The sequence below is a fragment of the Ambystoma mexicanum genome, chromosome 11 (genome assembly GCF_040938575.1).
Source record: "Ambystoma mexicanum isolate Mex_15411 chromosome 11, UKY_AmexF1_1, whole genome shotgun sequence".
Classification (NCBI taxonomy): Eukaryota; Metazoa; Chordata; class Amphibia; order Caudata; family Ambystomatidae; genus Ambystoma; species Ambystoma mexicanum.
The window spans coordinates 788,341,281-788,361,815 of record NC_090934.1 but is presented as its reverse complement, the minus strand read 5'-3'; positions in this window follow the sequence as shown (position 1 = coordinate 788,361,815).

The following is a 20,535-nucleotide window of genomic DNA, read 5'->3' as shown; positions in this document are numbered from 1 at the left end:
TGGGTAGGAAGTAGGCTGTGGGCATGACTGGGCCATCTACAATGAGAAATTGTTTCTCACCATCTGTTAGCAAACCTTTGTTTTGCCATCTGGACACAAGAGAGTTGACTGTTACTCGTAATTGATTTGTAGGGTTGGATGCCAAAACCTCATAGCACCCTGAGGAGTTCAAATGTTCTAAGGCCATGGTAATGTAGTCATCCTTATTCATAAGCACCACATTGCCACCTTTGTCTGCCTCTTTAATAATTAAATTCTCATTCGCTGCTAACTTGCGAAGGGCTGTTTGTTCACGAGGTGATAAATTACGTTTACCCTCATGCTTGTTTTTGGCTTTGTCTTGTAGTTTGTGAATGTCATTAATGACTGCTTGATGAAAAGTGTCTATTAGATTATCTTTAGGAAATGTAGGCACAATTTTGGATTTGGTTGACAACTCTTTTATTTTCAAGTTTTGCTGCTGTATGTTAAGATCATGTAACAAATCCATTACATTAACCGAAGGGTCATGATCACATTCATCAAGAGACATGAGCACATGTGTGTTCAACATTGTTTGCAATGATACATCTGAAAGAAGAGGCAGTTGTGATTTGGATTTGAAGTACTTCACTTGGATGGTGAAGTATTTTTTTTATTCGATTTTTCGAATTAATTTATACAAATCAATCTGTATCTGTACATATTCGTTGAAATCAGTTGGTGTGAACGAAAGTCCCTTATTCAGGAGCGAGCGTTCATCTTGCGAGAGAGGATAGGTGCTCAAGTTGTGTATCAGATCTATCTTATCTGATTCCTCAGGGTTTGTTGATAGGACGCCCGGGTCTCTCTGCCTTGTGGTAGGGGGGGTGCGTTTGCACCGGTGGGATTGGCAACCCCTTGTGCCCCGAGGCTTGGGTCTTGGGTTGTAATATTTGTGACTGGTGGTAACTGGAATTGTACTTTTTTCATGGCCGCTAGGGCGGCATGGCGGTTGCCTTTCTTGTATCTTCGAATCTGCTCTAAAAAAGGGGTCGGTTGGATATCAGGGTCACGATTGCCTTGCGGAATCTCAGGATCATCAGAGGAATGCAACTCATTTTTGATAGAAGCAATAGTAGGGTCTACGTCTGAGTCGGGTTTGTCTCAGTCGCTATCTACTTCTGAGCTTGCAGGTGTAGGTACTACACTGCTGGACCGTGATCGAGAAACCTCATCATATTTGGGCTGGTACTTATATACCCTGTTGTCATGATAGTCTTTATCGTCCCGTGAGAATTTTATTGATTTACGAATTTTAACCTCATACTGATTTCTACGTAGAGGAGTATAAAGGGTTTTGTAATTTTTGTCAATGGTGGCACTGGGCGCATTAAAGAGGCCAATTTGTTCTTTAAGTGCATCAGTTTGAGTGACAATGCGGTTATGTTCTCTGCTGGGATGTTCAACAAGTAATTTGAGCATGTTATTTGAACTAGCCGATAAGTTGGCTTCCCAATCTGTGGCTAGATCATTGTCAGCGGGGTCTTCAAAATCGGGCAAAATTAGTATACGAAGGCCACGGGGAATTTTGTTTTCTTTTAAATAATGGGTGAGGGTTGTTTTTTCCCAGAATTTGTTGACTTCTCTGATACTGAGACGTTCTAGTTTTATGAATTTGGATCTGAGATCTTCAGACTCTGATGTCAATCTTTTGAAAGCATTCAGGGTAGATCCCTTGGGAGCAAATAAAGCTTTAATATCTCCACTCACCGCCGCATCTGCAGTTTCACACGATTACGCTTTCAATTGACCTTGCAACTGCATCTTAAGGCATGCAGGCTTGTGCCTTTTTCACTTCTATCAAATCTGTGTAATTACACAATTCACCATTAACATGGTGTATGTTATGCTATTTCCAAATTCACTGTCCCCTAATATACTGCCAGTAGTCCACATTACCTGCAACATCATCAACACCTTTCTTCACGAGTGTGGACTGTGCCACAACCTGGGCAATAACATCCCCCATTTGTTTAAGTGATGACTGCATTGCCAAAGTGATGGCAGGTACCAAGTTTACATGATTAACCATTCCATTTCCCAGTGGGGAATCACAACAAGTGATAGGGGGTACCAAATGGGGGCCCTCTTCTCAAACTCCAAATGAGTAGCAATGATGGACTGAGTAGGATCTAAGACACATTCAGCATCAACATAGATTGAGGATGCTCATCTACAAGTCATCGTCTCCTTCAAGCACTTAAGGATGAAACTTCCAAAATTTGTCTTCTGTGCCTCTCTGGGGCTGGAGATTCAGTGGATGTCCTCTGCTTAATTTGTACTGAACCATTATTAACCCCAGTTGTTGAGGTTTTAACCTTGGTTTTAACACAGATTTGTAGCTATCTGGGTTCGCCAATTTGGTCATAGCAGGCACTCTACAACTAGGCATGATTACCAGTGACCAGCTCAAAAAAACCTAACAATATATAACTATTTGCCTATCTCAGATCTCTTGAACATGGGGCTCCATACCATTGCCTAACTCACACTAACAGTAATTTAGCAGTATCCACCTGTAATCAGCAGGCAAAGCCGACAAGCAAAGAGGAACAGCGAGGCCAAAACAGGTAAGACCAGGGCAGAGACAATGCAAGCACTGTCAACGCTCACCCGACTAGCCACAATACCTCCAAACTCATCTGCTGTAAGCTACCAGAGTTCAGCACAGCAGAGAAGCTTTTGTGCTTCCTAGGGACCACCCAGTCCGGAGACCAGAGCAGGACCATAAAGGAAATCGTCGCACTGCTCTCCCACATAGTATGAGGACAGGAGTACTAGCAATGCTGCAGCTCCACGAGACTAGAGTCTATGTCACCTGCTATCACCCCTACCCCTCTCTTATCTCTCTTGGCCCCTTGCCCCAATACTCTCCTCTTTCTCTCCCATTGTACCAGATCAAATCTATAGATTTGTCTGTTCAATGAAAGTCTCCTCTAAACAGGTGCTCTCATGCTCCTCCAGAACCATCAAGGACAACATTGCATGTCTCGCTCCAGCCTTGGCTGACCTCTGGACCTCTGCAACCACGTTTTTGCCACTGGCTCCTTGCCTCAGCCCCTCAAGCAGTCTCTTGTGCACCCTCTCCTAAAAAAGCCATCTGCTGACCTTTCTAGTTTGGCTAACTCTTGCCCTAGCTCTATCACCTCGTTCTTGGGCAAACTCATGGGAAAGCATGGAATCTGCTCTCCTGAACACCTGTGAAGACCTACTCTCCAACCTGGACTCTAACACTTCCTCTGTTTTGGTCCTCGTCAATCTCTCTTCTAATTTTGACACAGTCAACCACTCCATCCTCATAAACCATCTCCATGATACCCTAGGCATCATGGACTGGGCACTGGCATGTCTGACCTCCTTTCTTTCAAACAGACCTTCCCAAGTGCAAATGGGACCTTTTCTATCCTCCACCTCACTCTCTACCTGTGGCATCTTGGGGTTCTATCCTATCGCCTTAGCTCTTCAACATTGACCTGGCCCCTCTGGCCCACTTGATCTCCACTTTCAGCCCTCATTTCCAGTGTTACGCACATGACACTCAGCTCTCTTTTAAGCTGCCTTCCTCTACCTCCTCCTCCTCCCTCATACCTGACTGCCTGACTGCCATTCAGGCATGGTGCTCTGCCATTGATCTCTGCCTTATTGGCAGTAAGACAGATATCCTTCTCATTGGGATGCTTGCTCCTTGCCTCACCCCCAGTCTATGGCCAGACTCCCTGGGTCCTCTCCACTCACCCACTTGTGAGGCAAAAAACATGACATCATCTTTGACTTCTCTCTCTCTTTATCTACACACATCATGGACCGTGCCATGAAGTCCAATTTACAGTTGCATTTCCTCAGTGGTATTCCACCTTTCCTCACCTTCCTCCAGAAGCTCAATGTCTTCAGAGCCCTGGTTCTCTCTAGGCTTGACTACTGCAACATCCTCTTCCTCAATCTGCCTCTTTCCTCCATTTACCCCTGTCAACTAATCCAGAATAGGACAGTGAGACTTATCCTTGGCCTCAAGCCCAGGGACTGCATCTCTCCAGCCCTAAAATCTCTCCACTGGCTCCCGGTTACTGCAAGGATCGAATTCAAGACCCTTTCCATAATCCATAAGGCTGTCTGTGGCCTGGGACCCCTTTACATCCAGCTTTCCCTCCCTAAATACCTCCCGGCCAGAGTCCTTTGGTCTTCTGGCTTCAACTCTCTGCAGGTTCAATGCTTCTCCAAGCAGAGAGTGGGAGGTAGATCCCTTTTCTTGGCTTGCGCCTCCCTCAGGAACGGCCTTCCCTCCCCCCCTCAGACATTAGCCAGATCTTCTTAAGTTCTGGAAACTTCTCAAGACTTTTCTTGTCTCCTCTTCTGTCCCTCTCCCGCTCCCTTGCTAACTCTCCACCTGCCACTACGACTGGGGCCTGGTCCCTTCAGAGTCATACAGGGGCTAGACCACCCCCTACCAATACCACAGCATTTGCCCTCAGACTTCCTTCCGCAAACTGGCCCAAATTGGTCCTCCGTGTCCATCGCACTCATTCTCCCTTGCGCCACTTGTCTGCCCCCACCTTGGGGGTGCCCCACTCCTGCACTTCTCCCTCTGTCGCCTCCCTCTTTCACTTACCACCTTTGTCATGCACTTGCGTGGTAGGATTGTCACAAGGCGAATATAACTGTTTTGTTGTTGTACTTTTTGATTCTCCCCACCCCCTAACCCCCATCTAGTCTTGTGGCACCTGGAAACACCTGTGTATAGATGCCATACAAATGCACACAAATGTCCAACAAATAAATAAATAAATAAATAAATAAAGAGTGTTGAGAAAAGAAGTATTGATGGAAGAGGACAAGGAGAGATTTGGAGGTTGGAGGTAGTAGACAAAAGGGTTCTCCGGGGAATGAAGGGGTGCTTTAGAATTGAGGATGATATGAAAGAAAACATATGTCATGGCGGTGTAGTAGAAAACAGGGGTCATCCAGGTGACAAGATGTGCTGGAGAGTGGAAGAGGTCACAAAAGGAAACTGTTACCATGTGTATTAATGGGGTTGTTTGGGAGTGGATGAGAGAGATCATCAAGGAGAAGGAGAGTTTTGGAAGGAGGTTGAAGGAAGTACATTCTTAAATAGAATTTTGGAGAGGAAAGTGTGTGCCCAGAGGGTGAGGAATTTTAATCAGTAGAAAGAGAGCTGTCCAGAAGCTGAAGGACCTGTGTCATCTAGGAAGAGAGGGAGGCTGAGGGTGAAAACCCCAAAGAGACAGCTGATAAGAAAAAATGAGGAGGTGAGACCATTAACTTCTGGGCAAAGAGAAGAAAACTGGAGATGGAGCTATTAGCACATCATATGAGAAGGTGGGGATCAGGCATTTCATCTGGTCAGAAAAAGTGAGGAGGTTCCAGCAGAGCATGTCTGGTCAGGGCAGAACCTAGAATTTGTTAAACAAGATATGAGATGGTACAATCTCACCAGGGGACATGGAGTCAGACAAAGGATGTCCTTAGTCCATGATCCCACAAGAGGGAGTTGACCAGCATATCATGGATCCTTTGGTGCCAATTCTGTGACCAGTGAAACAGCACCTTGAGCCAAAGGGATATTTCCACCACCAAGACAGTCTTAAAATGTTTCCCAAAACCCAAGATGATTTAACCACTTAGATCAGCACACCAAACTCAATTAACTAGGCTTTAGGAATCCTCCAAAACCCATAACTGAAAGACAAAGACTGAGGTAGCTAGATGTACATTCCAAAAGAACGAGACCAAGGCCAATGATATGGACTTTGTAAGTTACTTTGACTGTCACAAATTACTAATAAAAGTAATATAAAGTACTCAGAGGGAGATGGTGATAGGTTCACACTGACGCAAGATTTCTTTGAGTTCCCATCTTGTTGCCCATACCGTTTTGAGCTATCCATTATGCACACTACATCTAAGTCCATGGTAATCCTTCTACAGTTTTAATTAAAAAAATTGTTGACCCATACACTTGCATTGTATTACCCACTTGGGGCACTCTTTGATATTATATAAAGCTAATATGCACGTATTCATTTGTTAGGTACCTATATGGTGCTTCACGACAGAGTCCCGCAGCTTCAAAATTCAGATATTAATAATTAGGCTTAATCATATAAAATACTAATAATAAGCCAACATATTAGTCCTAATATGACCTAATGTCCTCCCAGCATAATCCGATGGAAACATGTAAAAAATATGCACCACATTTATAATTACTCCTAAGGAAAATGCAGTGGGATCATGAAGCTCTTGCTTCTCCTTATCAGGATTCTTCATCCCCATTCTCTTGTCCCTCATGCTCATGCTCTTCCTTGTCATGGTCCTTCATTCTAATCTTCCTTATTGTTGTTCCTAAGGCTCGTGCTCATGCTCATTTCAGACACTCATGTTATTGCTCTCTCTTGTCCAAGTATCTCAGCCCCTTCCTCATTGAATTACCTCATGCCCTTGCTGTTCCTCATTCCAGTCCCTTATACTCTTGCTTTCCCATGTCATGTTCCTGCATGCTCTTGCTCTACTTCCTCCACACACTCATCCTCTAGCGGTATGCAGTAATAAAATTCCGCCAAAAATGTCGACTTTACAAAAAATTGCAGCAAAAATTCTATGGTTTGACCTAGTAAAGGTGTACCCCATTAAACGATTTAAGGAGAGCGGGGGATGCAGGGGTGTCCCCCGCTCTTCTTAAATGGTATAATGGATCTGGGGGTTGCAGTGGTGTCCCCTGCATCCTTTACATGGATGGCGGCGTCAAAGCCACAGCCTTTTTGCCGCGATGTTTTGTGTAAACAGCCATTTCTGCCGCAGTTTTAACACATGGAACCGCTCTAGCTTGTCATCTTCCCGGTGTTAAATGCTCTTTCTCTTCCCAGTTGTTAATGATCTTGCTTTTCATTGTCAAGGTCCCTCTAGCACTTGCTCTTGTTAGTCCTAGTCCCTCATGCTCTTCCACATTGCAGTCCATCATGCTTTTCTTCATCCTGTCAGTATGCTCTTACTCTCACCATCACAGTCCCCCATGCTCTTGCTCTTCCTTGTCTTGCTTTGCTACCTCATTTCCTTGCTCTTCATTGACCCAATTTTGTATGCTCATGCTTTTCCTCATCACATTCCCTCATGTTCTTACACATCATGATCTCTCATGTTTATGCTTATCCATGTCCCACACCCTCATGTTCTTCATCTTCCTTATCACAGTCTGTCGTTCTGCTCTTGGTGTCTCATCCTCTTGATCTTCCTCATCTAGGTCTCCCCTGCTCATGTTCTTTCTCTTCCTCTTACCAGTCCCTCAGGCTCTTGATCTTCCTCAAATGTGTACCTCATTCTCCTGCTCTTCCTCATTCCAATCCCTTGAAGCACTTGGATGATCTTGTTCCTCCTCTTTGTAGTACCTCATGCTTTGCTTTGCCACAGTCCATCATGCTCATACTCTCCCCTCCTCATGGCCCCTCATGCTCATGCTCTTCCACCTTGCAGTCCATTCTACATTTCCACCTTGCAACACCTCATGCTCTAGCTCATTGCTGACCTAATGTTTTTCCTCATTGGAGTCCCTCATTCCCATGCTATTCCTTTAAATGGTACCACATAGTAAAGCTTGTCCTCTTTTATGTCTCTGAAGCCCATACTCTTCTGTGTTAAATTCCGTATGTTCATGCTTTTCCTGATTGTGGAGTCTCTTTATGCTCTTTCTCACTGCAATTCCTCATGCTTCTCTTCATCCCTTTCCACATGCTGTTACTTTTCACATCAGAGTCCCTCATTCTCTCACTCTTCTGTTGAGAGGCAGATGAATGCATCATCCAGGGTGTCAGCCCCTCCCCCACCTCTATATCGCAGCAATGCGATAAGTGTATCAGTCGTTGTCACTGCCCCCTCCACTACCATACCGGAGACACAAAAGGTGTTATTCACTGAGAAGACCCTATCAGCCTTATCTCGGAACCTACAGAATCTGGCATACATAGACATGCTGTAGCCAGGGGATGACAAAAGCAAGTGACGTCATCCCACCTCTGATACACATGGATGCATTAGACATGAAGCATCTATGCATCCATCACAAAACTACATGAACATTGGGACAACCACATGTATACATGAAGAACATACATTACATGCAATAGAAAACATATTCTCTGATATATATATATATATATATATATATATATATATATATATATATATATATATATATATATATATATATATATATATATATATAAAACGCAATATGCTTGAGAACACACATAATGCTTGCTTAACGCAATAAATGCAACAACGAAGGGCTGACATTTTGGTTAAAATTGACAGCGATGCCATGCCCAGATGAACGGGATAGCTTGAAGGAACATCGAAGTTGCAAGTAAAAACAGACTCTGCTGAGTTAGCTAAAAGGAACAAAGATGATTGAGTTGGGCGGAAGCTGCATCAGCTCACCAAGGTTATTTTGGAAAAGTGAGGTCTGGACTGATACAGTAGAGGCGCATGAGATAAACAGTTCTTAAGCACAAGGCATTTTTCTTTTAGATTAAATAAAGTAACCGACAACCCGCAAGGACAGGGTGCTCATTAATAGAGGCTAATACTGAGAGAAGAATGGCTTCAACATGTCTCCAGCAGGCAGAAAGGGTAATAACACCTATAGTAAAATAGGTTAAAATCCTGGTAAAAGGCTCATACAAAATCTCAAATGTGGTCTCCTCACAAGTGACTCAGAGTTGAAAGACAAGGGATATTCATTAGGTCCAGACATGGAGGAGCCAAGACCCTCACTCCCTCAGAATTCCCAGAATAAAAGACACACAATAGAACCTAGTCCAAAGCTGAAGACCTGACTATTGGCCCAGGAAATCAGAGATGGTGTTTTGTTATTGGGAGAAGTGGCACCTGGATGTCGAAACCCCTGCCATAAATTGTTCCTCATGTACTGATAACCTGCCAAGCAATGAAGGTTGGCAAACCAGTACCAACCAATGAGTGTTCTCAAAAGTGGTTGTTTTTAATCATTTGCACGAAACAATCCAAAGATTCAAAACTGACATACGACTGCCATTATAAATTTAGAGGTGATTTTAGGTAGAACCATCAGATAGAGTGGAAGCAATCAGAATGGTGACCCATATAAATTGTTCAGGTATATGATACAACCAACCCAATCCCACCTTACAGTAGGTTTTACTAACCAAGTTAACGTTTTAACATCAGAAGTGATGTGTTTACCTTTTAAACCATTGTTTCGCAACATGACGTCAGAGAATTTTGAGACTTGTGGGCTTCCATGCTACACCTGTTTTTACAATTGTTACATAAAAACAGGCCTTTGTCATCTACTGTGACTGTTCCATTTTTAGGCCCGGGATTTACCGGCATACCTGGTCTGCACAGGGCTGTGGTTTTGGGCCCTCCATTACACTTTCTCATCTTGCTATCTCATGCTCTTGCTATTCATTGACCTAGTCCTGTTTCTTATCTCTTTCCTCGTCCCATGCCCTCATATTCCTCCTCATTGCGACCTCTCACGCTCATGATTTCCCTTGTCTGACACACTCATGCTATTGATCTTCTGCTTCAAAGTCACTCACAATCTTACTCTTCATAGTCCCGGACGCCCCTCTGCTTCCTCACCCATGTCTCTCATTCTCTTCTTGAGTGACTGGAATGGTCTTGTTCTTCCTTGCCCCAGTTCCACACTTTGGGCCTCACCCTAAGTTACTAGGGGAATCCAGACATGGACCTTTTGCTCACTATTCCTAGAGAGGCACAGCTCCACCCTACTGATGTGGTCCAACCAGACCGAAACACGTGTCTGGGGTTGCTGTTGGAACTCTTGTTTAGAGGAGAATTGCTTCGCATTTTGGTGCTGGACTGCCCTATGGCAGGACAAAGACTGATATGTTTTAGATATTTCTCCTCTGTGAAAGATAGTGAGCTAAAGACTCTGGGTAAATCTCTCATAACCGGGACTAATGTCCGGGAGAGGGACTCTGAGGACCCCCCTTGTTTTTTTGCATATTTAAGTAACTTTGGGTCTCACCCTAAGTTACTAGGGGAATCCAGATGTGGACCGCTTGCTCACTATTCTTAGAGAGGCACAGCTCCACCCTACTGATAAGGTCCAACCAAACTGAAACATGTGTCTGGGGTTGCTGTTGGTACTTTTGTTCAGAGGAGAATTGCTTAGCATTTCGGTGCTGGACTGCCCTAGGGCAGGACAAAGACTGATATGTTTTATATATTTCTCCTCTGTGAAAGATAGTGAGCTAAAAACTCTGGGTAAGTCTCTCGTAACTGGGGCTAATGTCTGGCAGAGGGACTCCCAGGACCCCTCTTGTTTTTTGCATATTTAACTAAGTTTGGGTCTCACCCTAAGTTACAAGGGGAATCCAGACCTGGACCCCTTGCTCACTATTCTTAGAGAGGCACAGCTCCACCCTACTGATGAGGTCCAACCAGACCGAAACACGTGTCTGGGGTTGCTGTTGGTACTCTTGTTCAGATGAGAATTGCTTAGCATTTTGGTGCTGGACTGCCCTAGGGCAGGACAAAGACTGATATGCTTTAGATATTTCTCCTCTGTGAAAGATAGTGAGCTAACGACTCTGACTAAGTCTCTCATAACTGGGACTAATGTCCAGCAGAGGGACTCCCAGGACCCCTCTTGTTTTTTGCTAACAGTCCAAACATGGTGGTATTAGAGCCAAAAAACAGCGCTAATACTGCCAAAAACACAGTGCAATTATCGCCAACCTCCAGCTTGAGGTAAATGCAAACAGGTACACAAATTAAGCCACCAGTGAACCCAATCCACTCAAGAGGGCTACATAAAGTACACTCCTTCCCCAAACACAGTTTCAAACAACATGCTGCCAGTACACATTGTGAGATGGGACATGCAGCTTCTCATGCTGCGCCTGGAAGTACAGAGGCAGGACATCCAGCTCAGGGCACAGGTCGCAGAGAGGGGGAGGAGGAGGAGAGGCCAAGCAAAGTGTGCACCAAAACCCAGGGTAAGGCCTTCACCCTGGACCCTCACTGACAGTCAGTTGGTTACCCTGTACCGCCTCAACATGGCAGACGATTAATGTGCTGCTCATCACAATCCAGGGCGACTTAGAGAGCAGGATCAACACCAGAACAGCTGTGCCATCCTCCTTTTTTTTATTTATTTAATGGGTATTTATAATGCACCTATATAGCAAAGGGGTGTTTCAAGGTGCATCAAGACAAGGGAGGGGAGGTACAGGGGAGAACAAAAACAAAACAATAACGTTCCTAATAGATCTTGAGACATTTGGAACTTGCAAGTGCTGTAACAAGAAAGCAGGGAAGGGGGAGGAGGGGAGTTGAAGGTAAGGGGGAAAATGGAAGAAGACAAACGATAATGTTCCTACTTGGTCGAGAGACAATTCGCAGGGTGCAAGTGCAGTAACAGAAATGGGGCGTGGAGGGGGAGGGGAAGTGTAGGCTTGGATGAAGAGGGGAGAAGACAAACATTAACCTTCCCCCTAGGTTGTGAGACAATTCAGAGCTGAAGCTAGTATCTGTCCTGCAATTGCTTGGAACTGGCACCTTCCAGCAGTCTGTGGCCATTCTGCATGGCATGGCAGAGCCAACAGGTTTTTTTCCAGGTGCTTGATGCCCTCCTGTGGCATGTCTCATGCTATATCTCACTTTCCACCCCCTCAGCACAGGTGTACGCCATGAAGACACAGTTCCATGCCGTTGCACAAATGCCAAATGTCATTGCAGCCTTGGACTGCACCCATGTGACGTCGGTGGCCCAGCAGACCCACAAAGCGGTGTACCTCAACAGGAAGCACTAACACTCACTGAACATGCAGGTGACCTGCAGTCCCAACCTGTACATCAGCCACTTTTGAGCCCACTATCCTGGTTCCGCCCACAATGCCATGGGTTTTTGGAAATGTACACTGCCTGGATACATGGAGAGGCACACAGGTGCTGCAATGCATCCAACCACATGGGGGTGCATGTGCACTACTGCACAATGTATGCCATGACAAGTCAATGTACAAGTTGGACCTGCCCACCTCCCGCACCAATGTCACAGTACAGTCCACAGAACATGTAAACAAAACATGTACATGGTGGACATACCTGAATGGACACACTGATGCCCACAATCAGTAGTGACTACCAACACACACATGAATACAGGTACCACAATGCAATATGTTTGATCCCTAATCAATGTCACACAAAGTGTCAAATCCCATCCCACAACAATAACCCTGCCAGTACCACAGCCAAGTACCCATGTACACTCAGCCTTCAATGCAGACCCGCTGCCCCCAGAAGCCTATGGAGGGCCAAGAGTTAATCCATCAGGCAACATGCACAAGAGCAATACACTGGCACAAGACAGCCATCATATCAGCTTGACATGGCAATGACAGACACATGATGATACCTCAGATGTAAGTGAACATGGTGCATGTTGAGATTAAACAATGCATGAGGCAAGTGATACAGTATGCACAAACATAGAACAAGACACATGCCATGCAATGAAGCCACAAATGCATTCACATGATGCCCTTTGCTCTGATGGCATGAAAGGCCACCCCCACACAATACACTGTGACTCATGACTCTCCTCTCTCCTTGCAGGTGATCTGGATACCTGAAGCTGCTCTAGCTCATTGCAGTCATGCAGGATTCACAGACACCACAGGAGTTGGCCTACAATCATGCTCACAGCAGGGCCTGTGTCTGTATACAGCATTTCTTTGGCCTCCCGAAGGCTTATTTCCGCTGCCTGGACCAAACAGGAGATGCTCTAATACATAAACCAGAAAATGTTAGGAACATCGTGCTGATGTGTGCCATGCTGCACAATATCTGCCTCCAGAGGAATGTCCCTCTACCCCCTGCTGTGGACATGCCACCCCCAGAGGATGAGGATGCAATGCCTGTGGCAAGGCGCCTGCACGCATTGTAAGAGAGAACATCAGGAATGGAAGAGTGGCTCACCAGGAACTGATGGACAATTTTTCTAATACATTCACATGGCACATACCATGCACCACTGTGCCCCATGCACATTTATGAATAAACACATTGACACAATATCCTTGCATTAATGAAATGTAACTGTGTTTTATATTTAGTAGTGCACAAACTATCCCCCTGCCGCGTACCGTCCAACATCATCCCAACACACTATCCTCTCTCTCCACACCCCCCAACACCACCTAACAGACTATCTTCCCTCCCCATTCACCGAAAACCACCCCAACATGCCCACTGTGGGCGACAAAGGGGACACTGTCACTTGCATGGCCTCTTTTCCCTCAGGGCTACTCCAAGTGATTTTGGGCCCAGAGATCGCTCAGACTGGTGCCTTGGTGTGTTGGGCAACAACCCATCAGTAGGTGTGTCCGAACTTGGGGATATGGACCCTGGCCCCCAGTTGTGCTTTAGAGTCAGTTCCATACTCTGCTGCATGGATTCCACAAATGCAGAGATACCCTTGGTTAACTCCCTGACACGCTGCCCATACACCGTCAGTGCGGCAGTTGTTGCAGCTGCCTGTACCCGGTTGTGCTCCATGGATCGGACGATCCTGCAGGTGGCTCCCTGCATACAGTCACGTATGGCCTGGAGTTGGAGGGAGTGAGTGTTGGCAATGGCCTTCATCTCGAGTTGCCACCTCTCCATGTCGTCCAGCCTCTGTAGGATTGAGTGGCTTGTGATGGGTGGGGAATGGGTTGGGGCTCCATGGTGAGTCAGGAGAGCCATATGAGGGTGTGTCTATGTCATCCTCAGATGTCTGGGTGTGCAGGCGATGATGTTTGGTGTCAGGACTGTGTTGGCCTAGATCGCCCTGTGGCTGTTGGCTGACTTCTTCCTGGGTGTCATCGGTACTCCTGCCAGCAGGTGTGTCCTCGGTCGCAACTACTGCAGCTGGCTGTATGGGTGCATTTGGGGTGGAGGTGCTCCTGGTAGCATGTGGGGTTAATGCAATGCATCCACTGCCACCAGCAGGCTTGGTCTTGCTGGGGTCAGGTGTGTCATGCTGGGGATTTCACTTCAGCGTTACATGTGTCCCCGGCCTTCAGGGGTAGTAGTGGACATCGACGTCTTGGAGGCATGTGTCGCCGATGGGCCTTTTCTATCTTCCTCCTCAGGCTCTTCCTGAGCTGCCTGAGTGCCTGTACGGGAGTCATGACATGCTGTCAGTAATGGTGCATACACGTGTGTCTGCATTAAAGTCACACATGCTTTTCATCATAGTGACACCCCACCCATGTGGCCAGATGGGCATAATTGATATGGGGTCATTGCATGTGTTCACTGCATTGAGGGAATGGTCACAGATATGTGTCTGTGGCCCTTGGCCAGGTGGACTTTGGCCTGTGTTCTGATAAGGCAGGCTGTCAATGCAGGAGAACCTGACCGGGTATAACATGCATGCATGGAGCCATGTAAGGTCACGCAAATTGTGGCCATGGGGCTCGTCTTCCATGCCAGCATGGGGCTGGCCAATGGGCCTGCAACATGTTGGTGTGACAACTGCGTGGTGTCGTGGATACTCACACGTCACACTCCTGCTGGCCCTCTCCCCAGGCTGCAGTGGAGGGCGGCTGATGTGACACCCCATTTCTGGTAGCTGGCACAGTGGCACCCACCCCCTCTCCGCCTACTCCCTCAATACCCTCCATGTCAAGGATACTGTTGAATTTCTCCTCCCAAGTTGTGAGGACAAGGGGCTTGGTGGTTCTGCCTCCTGTTGCCATGGCCACCTCGAAGTGTTGGGGGAGGAGACCCTGCACCCGGACCCTTAGGTCATTACATCTTTTGCAGCAGTCTTCAGCATCATGGGGAACACTGCCTACCACAGTTACCTTCTGGCTTATTGACAGCCAGATGGCGGTTTTACGCTGGCCAGAGATTTTGCGCTGCCTGCTCTCATACAGCTCCTCACAGTGTATAAGCACCTCATCTGTGAGGATTATTAGTTCCCCCTCACTAAATTTCAGCTTCCGGACCCGATTTTCCAGCACCTTCCCTCGGGTCCACTCCTGTGACATGTTCCCAGTGTCTTTTGGGGTCAGATGGCTGCACGAAGTGGGGGATTCAGAGTGGATTCTGCTGTTAAAGATGGCCACTGCCATGCTTCCCGTTCTGGCGATGACGCTAATTGCGCCGGCACTAATTGCGCCGGCGCTATTAGCACTGATGGGGCCAGCAGTAGCGCTATTTGCGCTGGACTTTTGGCAGAGTGCTTTGTTTCGGCGCTAACTCCACCAGAAGGGATGAGCGTTAGCGCTGAAGTGGTGGACCTCTTCACGCCAGATTATGATGTAGCGCTAATTGCGTCGCTGGTCCCAGCGGTAACGCTTATTCTACTTGGCAGAATTTTTGCCGGGATACCGCACAACACATGATGAGGCCCAGAGACAGTTTATGTCACAAAAGGAATGAGTTTGAGCTAGTGTGCGCACCCACAATGCATTGATCAGTGGACCAGATCTGGAAGGGAAATTCCAGGGATGGCTACTGGGTGGCAATGTGTCATGCATTGATTGTCAGCTGAAATGGCATATTCTATTCTCATATTTTCCCTACTTAAGTAGCCCCCAGCCTCTTTTCCTTTGCAGATGGGGAGCAGGTGCAAGTGGCTGTAGGTCACCTGGCCTAAGCCCTGCCCACCTGGTGCCTTCCTGGTTGCTGCTCTTTTTCCCTACTTAAGCAGCCTCCAGCCTCTTTTCCTTTGCAGATGGGGAGAAGGTGCAAGTGGATCTAGGTCACCAGGCCAAAGCCCCACCCACATTGTGTCTTCCTGGTTGCCGCTCTTTTTCCCTACTTAAGCAGCCTCCAGCCTCTTTTCCTTTGCAGATGGGGAGAAGGTGCAAGTGGATCTAGGTCACCAGGCCAAAGCCCCACCCACCTGGTGCCTTCCTGGTTGCTGCTTTTTCCCTACTTACGCAGCCCTCCCGCCTCTTTAACTTTGCAGACGGGGAGCAGGTGCAAGTGGATTTAGGTCACCTGGCCTAAGCACCGCCCACCTTCTTAGCCTTGCCTCTTCCTTTCTGATCTTAACTTTTAGATCAATGGCGTCCGAATGAAAGGGTAGATGAAGAAAAGGGCAATTCCTGTTCGGACCAGGAGAACCCAGCACCTGAACCACTACCCAGACAGCAGGTAAGCATGCACCAACATGTGTTTACTCCCTCTGTCTCCACAGGCCATACCCACCATCATCAGGCAATGCCAACGTCAATTTCTCTGGTGCTGGGTTGGGGACCGGTGCTCCTTGGCACAGAATGTTGTGCATTTGTAAAAGTTGTATTCTTGCGTTGCAGCATGTGTGTGCCCGTTCCCCCTTACCTCCATCCCACCGCACTCCCATTGTTTGGCAGACCCTTTAAATCGACCAACCAAGGCACCCCCTGCCGTGACAGCACCTTCGGCCAAAGACCAGAGGCTTTGCCTCCCATACCTGCGTGGCCCCTCACAATCGTCCATTGTGTTGCATCAGCGCGTGCTGTGTGCCCCTGACTTACGTGGTCCCTCGCAATCTTTGCGCACGCCTCCGCTCCTTCTCCTTCCCTGCCTCCCACGTTCCCCTGACCTACATGGTCCCTCGCAATCCCACGATCGCGTGTGCTCTAGTGCCCTCTCCAACCTCGGCCACGCTCACGCCTGCATGCTTTTACCCCACGTGGTCCCTCGTGATGCCTGCATGCGTGGTTCCTTGCACTTCCACCCTGGGTTTGCTCACAGCGGCGCCTCCATGACCGCGTGTTCCTCGGAACTCCCGACCAAACGTTCCTTGCACTTTCCATCCTTGGTTTGTCGCATCGCGCGTCCCTGACCACGTGGTCTCTCGCAACTCCCTATCGCGTGTGCCTCGCGTTCACCCTACTCCAGCCTCCTGCACCCACACGCCCCCTTTGCTCTTCCTCATTGACTGACCTGTTTTGCATTTTTTTATATATTTTTTCATTTGATATGTGTGTGGTTTATGTCTTAAAGCTTACATTTACATATACATTCTTAAATAATTTTAGATTTTTAAGATTTCAGTTCATCTGTGCATTTCTGTCAATATCTCTGTCCAAAAGCGGATGATAGTCGTTACCATTTTTCTATTGTTACCCATAAGTATGAGTGACCATCGTTCGCTGGCATCTAAATCGATTGCAGCACTGAGGTACATTTTGCTAATATGAAGGCATTTTTCTGCTAAGGCTGGACATTGCATTAATATCTGATAAATGCTTTCAATTGTTTCTGTGTTCTTGCAGATTCTGCACACCTGATCAGAGTCCGGTGTCTGGCTTCTTTTTCCTATGATTTCTTGGGTTGGTAGAATATTAAATCTAAATCTCATAAAAGTATCATGAATCACCTGGTCCGGAAATAAATTGAGGTAGTGTGGCATTTGGTTTAAAGCATTTGCATTGTATTGCTCTGTGTGCTGTTGTATTCTTCCCTCCTATAGGTCATCATCTGTCGACTGCTCTGCTTTTTGTATATTGTTTTGTGTTTTTGCCTCACTGACTGCCCTGTTTTGCATTGTATTGCTTTGTGTTCTGCTGCATTCTTCGTTCTTCTAGGTTTACATGTGTCGACTGCTTTGTTATTTTGTATCTTGTTCTGTGTTCTGCTTTTTAATGACTGCTCTGTTCCTGATGCCCTGGTAACCTGATTTGATTACCAGACTGGCTTGTTTTCTGCATGCTCTTCCATCTGAGTTCTTGTCTACTTAGGCAATCATTCACTACTGTCCATCCACTATCGTCTTGTCCCTTTTTGTCTTGTCTGCTTGCACTCCTCCTTGTGTCCTCCCCTAGTGTCTCCCTCCCATCTTTGCTCTCCACCCCTCTTCCTCTGTCCTCTCCCCCACCTACTCTATGGTGCTCTTTGTTTCTCCTATCTTTTCAAACTGGTTCTCTGTTGACTCTCCTGCTCTCCTCACTAGGTCTGGTAGGAAGAAGTTCAAAAAAGTATATCCTGGTCTCAAACCCAGGCCTCCCTATCGCTGACACCTATACCAGCGCTTCCTTCAGACAGGCCCTCATCAACATCCTCTTTGTCATTCCCTCGCCAGACCTATGGACTCTTCATATGGTCTCTGTGCTCCCGCCTTTCTCTTCTTCTCCTATTAATGGTGGCACGCGGTTGGAGGCCCTCCTGGCCCCCTTCCACTCTGCTAAGGGCATCATTAATGTTTACCTGAATGGCACCGTCTTGGTCCAAGGCACTCAGGCCAAACTTCTCCTCTTTGATAGAAGGTTCCCGCCCCTCATCAATTTCCTTTCTTCTCCTGCTGTTCTTTCTCTCCCTTCTTTGGCTTCCTTGCCTCACCCCTCTGCCTTCTTGTTAGCTACCTTGCCCTCTTCTCCTTCCTTGGTCTCCTCTAAACCTTGGCAGGGCATATCCTGATTTGTACCCCTTCCCGGAAGTCTTTCAAGGTTGGCAAGCTTCTCCATATTGCCACTCTCAACTCTCACTCAGCTGTCAAAACACTCCTCTGATATCTGCCGTTTCCTGGAAGAACTTGATCTCAATGTCCTCTGTCTCACCGAGACATGGTTCACGGCCAGCTCGCTCTCTCAAGCGTTGGCACTCTCCTCCCTGATGGCTACAAGATCCTCTATGTGTCCAGACCCAACCGTTCCAGAGGGGGTGTAGGCTTGATCTTCCCAGAGTGGATTCCTGCCTCTGTCGTTCCTATGCAGGCCTACTCCTCTTTCAAAGGCCTTGTCTGCAGGCTCCCTCTCTCTCCTGGCTACTCTCTTACTGTGGCTACTATCTATCAGCCACCTGGTCAGATCACCTCCTTCCTCTCTGAGTGGGCGGTCCTCCTGGCCTCGACCTTCTTGGCGACTTTAACATCCACCTGGATGCTTCCTGTCCCTCCTATGGACTCTTTTGTGACCTCTGCGACTCTCTCTTCCTATTCTCCCCTCTGGCCCGACTCATTCTGCAGGGCACACGCTGGATGTTCTGCTCTCCTCAGACCTCACCTTCTCTGTCCCCCTCACCACTCCTCTCTCCTAGAGTCATCACTTTCTCCTTTCCTCCCATCTCTCTCTCTCTCTCTCTACCCCTCAGTCCAAGCCAACTCCAGCACTGCCACCTACCTTCTTTGTCATCCAACCCATGAAGCGGATGTCAGTTGAAGATTTTGCCGCCACTTTCTTTCCCCCTCCTCCTCTGGCTGACTCACATCCTGACACAGGCCTTTCCATGCTCCACTCTTCTATCTATGATACTCTTCATGTTCTTGCCCCTGTCATGAGGATCCACTTCAAGCCTAAAGGCAAGTGCAACTCCTGGCATGACTCTGACCTTGTCACCCTTAAACGAAAGGGCAGGGTGGCTGAGAGGAAATGGCTAGCTTTTTGTGCACCCTCTGACAAACTGGCCTGCTGCCTGCTCCAAAGGCAATACCGGCTCTCTGTCTGCACTAAGAAGAGAGCCCACATCCAAGCCTGCGTCTCTGCGGCATCTAACAACTCGCCCGAACTCTTTAAAATCTGCAAGGAGCTGGCCAATCCTGCTGCAGTCTCTACCTCTTCTGTCCCCTCTCAGGCCCTCTGCACGCCCTTGTTTTATCATTTCATCTCTAAAACGCAGGGCCACCTCTCCTCCCTTTTTCTCGTCCTTTCCTCTGTTCTCCCCTGATGAGGTTTCTATACAAGTCCGATCTATGAAAGTCTCATCAAAACAGGTTCTTCCCTGTTCTTCCAATATGATCAAGGACCACATTGACACCCTTGCTCCTGCCCTGGCTGACTTCTGCAACCACTCCTTCATCTCTGGAGCCTTCCCTTCCCTCCTGGAGCACTCTCGTGTGCACCCTCTTCTCAAGAAACCCTTAGCCAACCCCTCCTGCCCAGCTAACTATCGCCAGATCTCCATCACGCCTTTCCTGGGCAAACTCCAGGAAAAGCTGGCCATCTCCCAGCTTAATCCTCATACGGAATCTGTAGGTTGTCTCCATGACCATGAGTCTGGGTTTAGAGCAGCCAGTAGCACGAAAACTGCTCTCCTGAACATCTGTGAAGGCCTGCTCTCTAACCTTGATTCTACTCTCCCCTCTGTCCTCATCTTACTTGATCTCTCTTCTGCCTTTGACACGGTCAACCATGAAATCCTGCTGAATCGTCTCAGTGATAATCTGGGTATCACCGATCTGACCCTGGCCTGGCTGACCTCGTTCCTCTCTGTATTGGTTGTGTTGAGCTATACCTTCGTAGTGCGCCGAAAAATAATGGAATAGGCAAGTAGTTATGATCAGAGTTATAAAATCCTTTTATTTTTGTGATATTAGATCCTTTGTGGATGACACGTGTTTCGGCAGAGCTGCCTTTTTCAAATCCAGGCTATATGGTTAGCTCATAGGTCACTGCATGATGCATGAAGAAGCTGATGTTCACAGGGATGAATCCCTCCTGGAGAAAGAAGTCCTCCGTATATTCGAGTGTCCTGTGTTCCTCTCTGATTGACTCTCGCAGGTCCAACTTG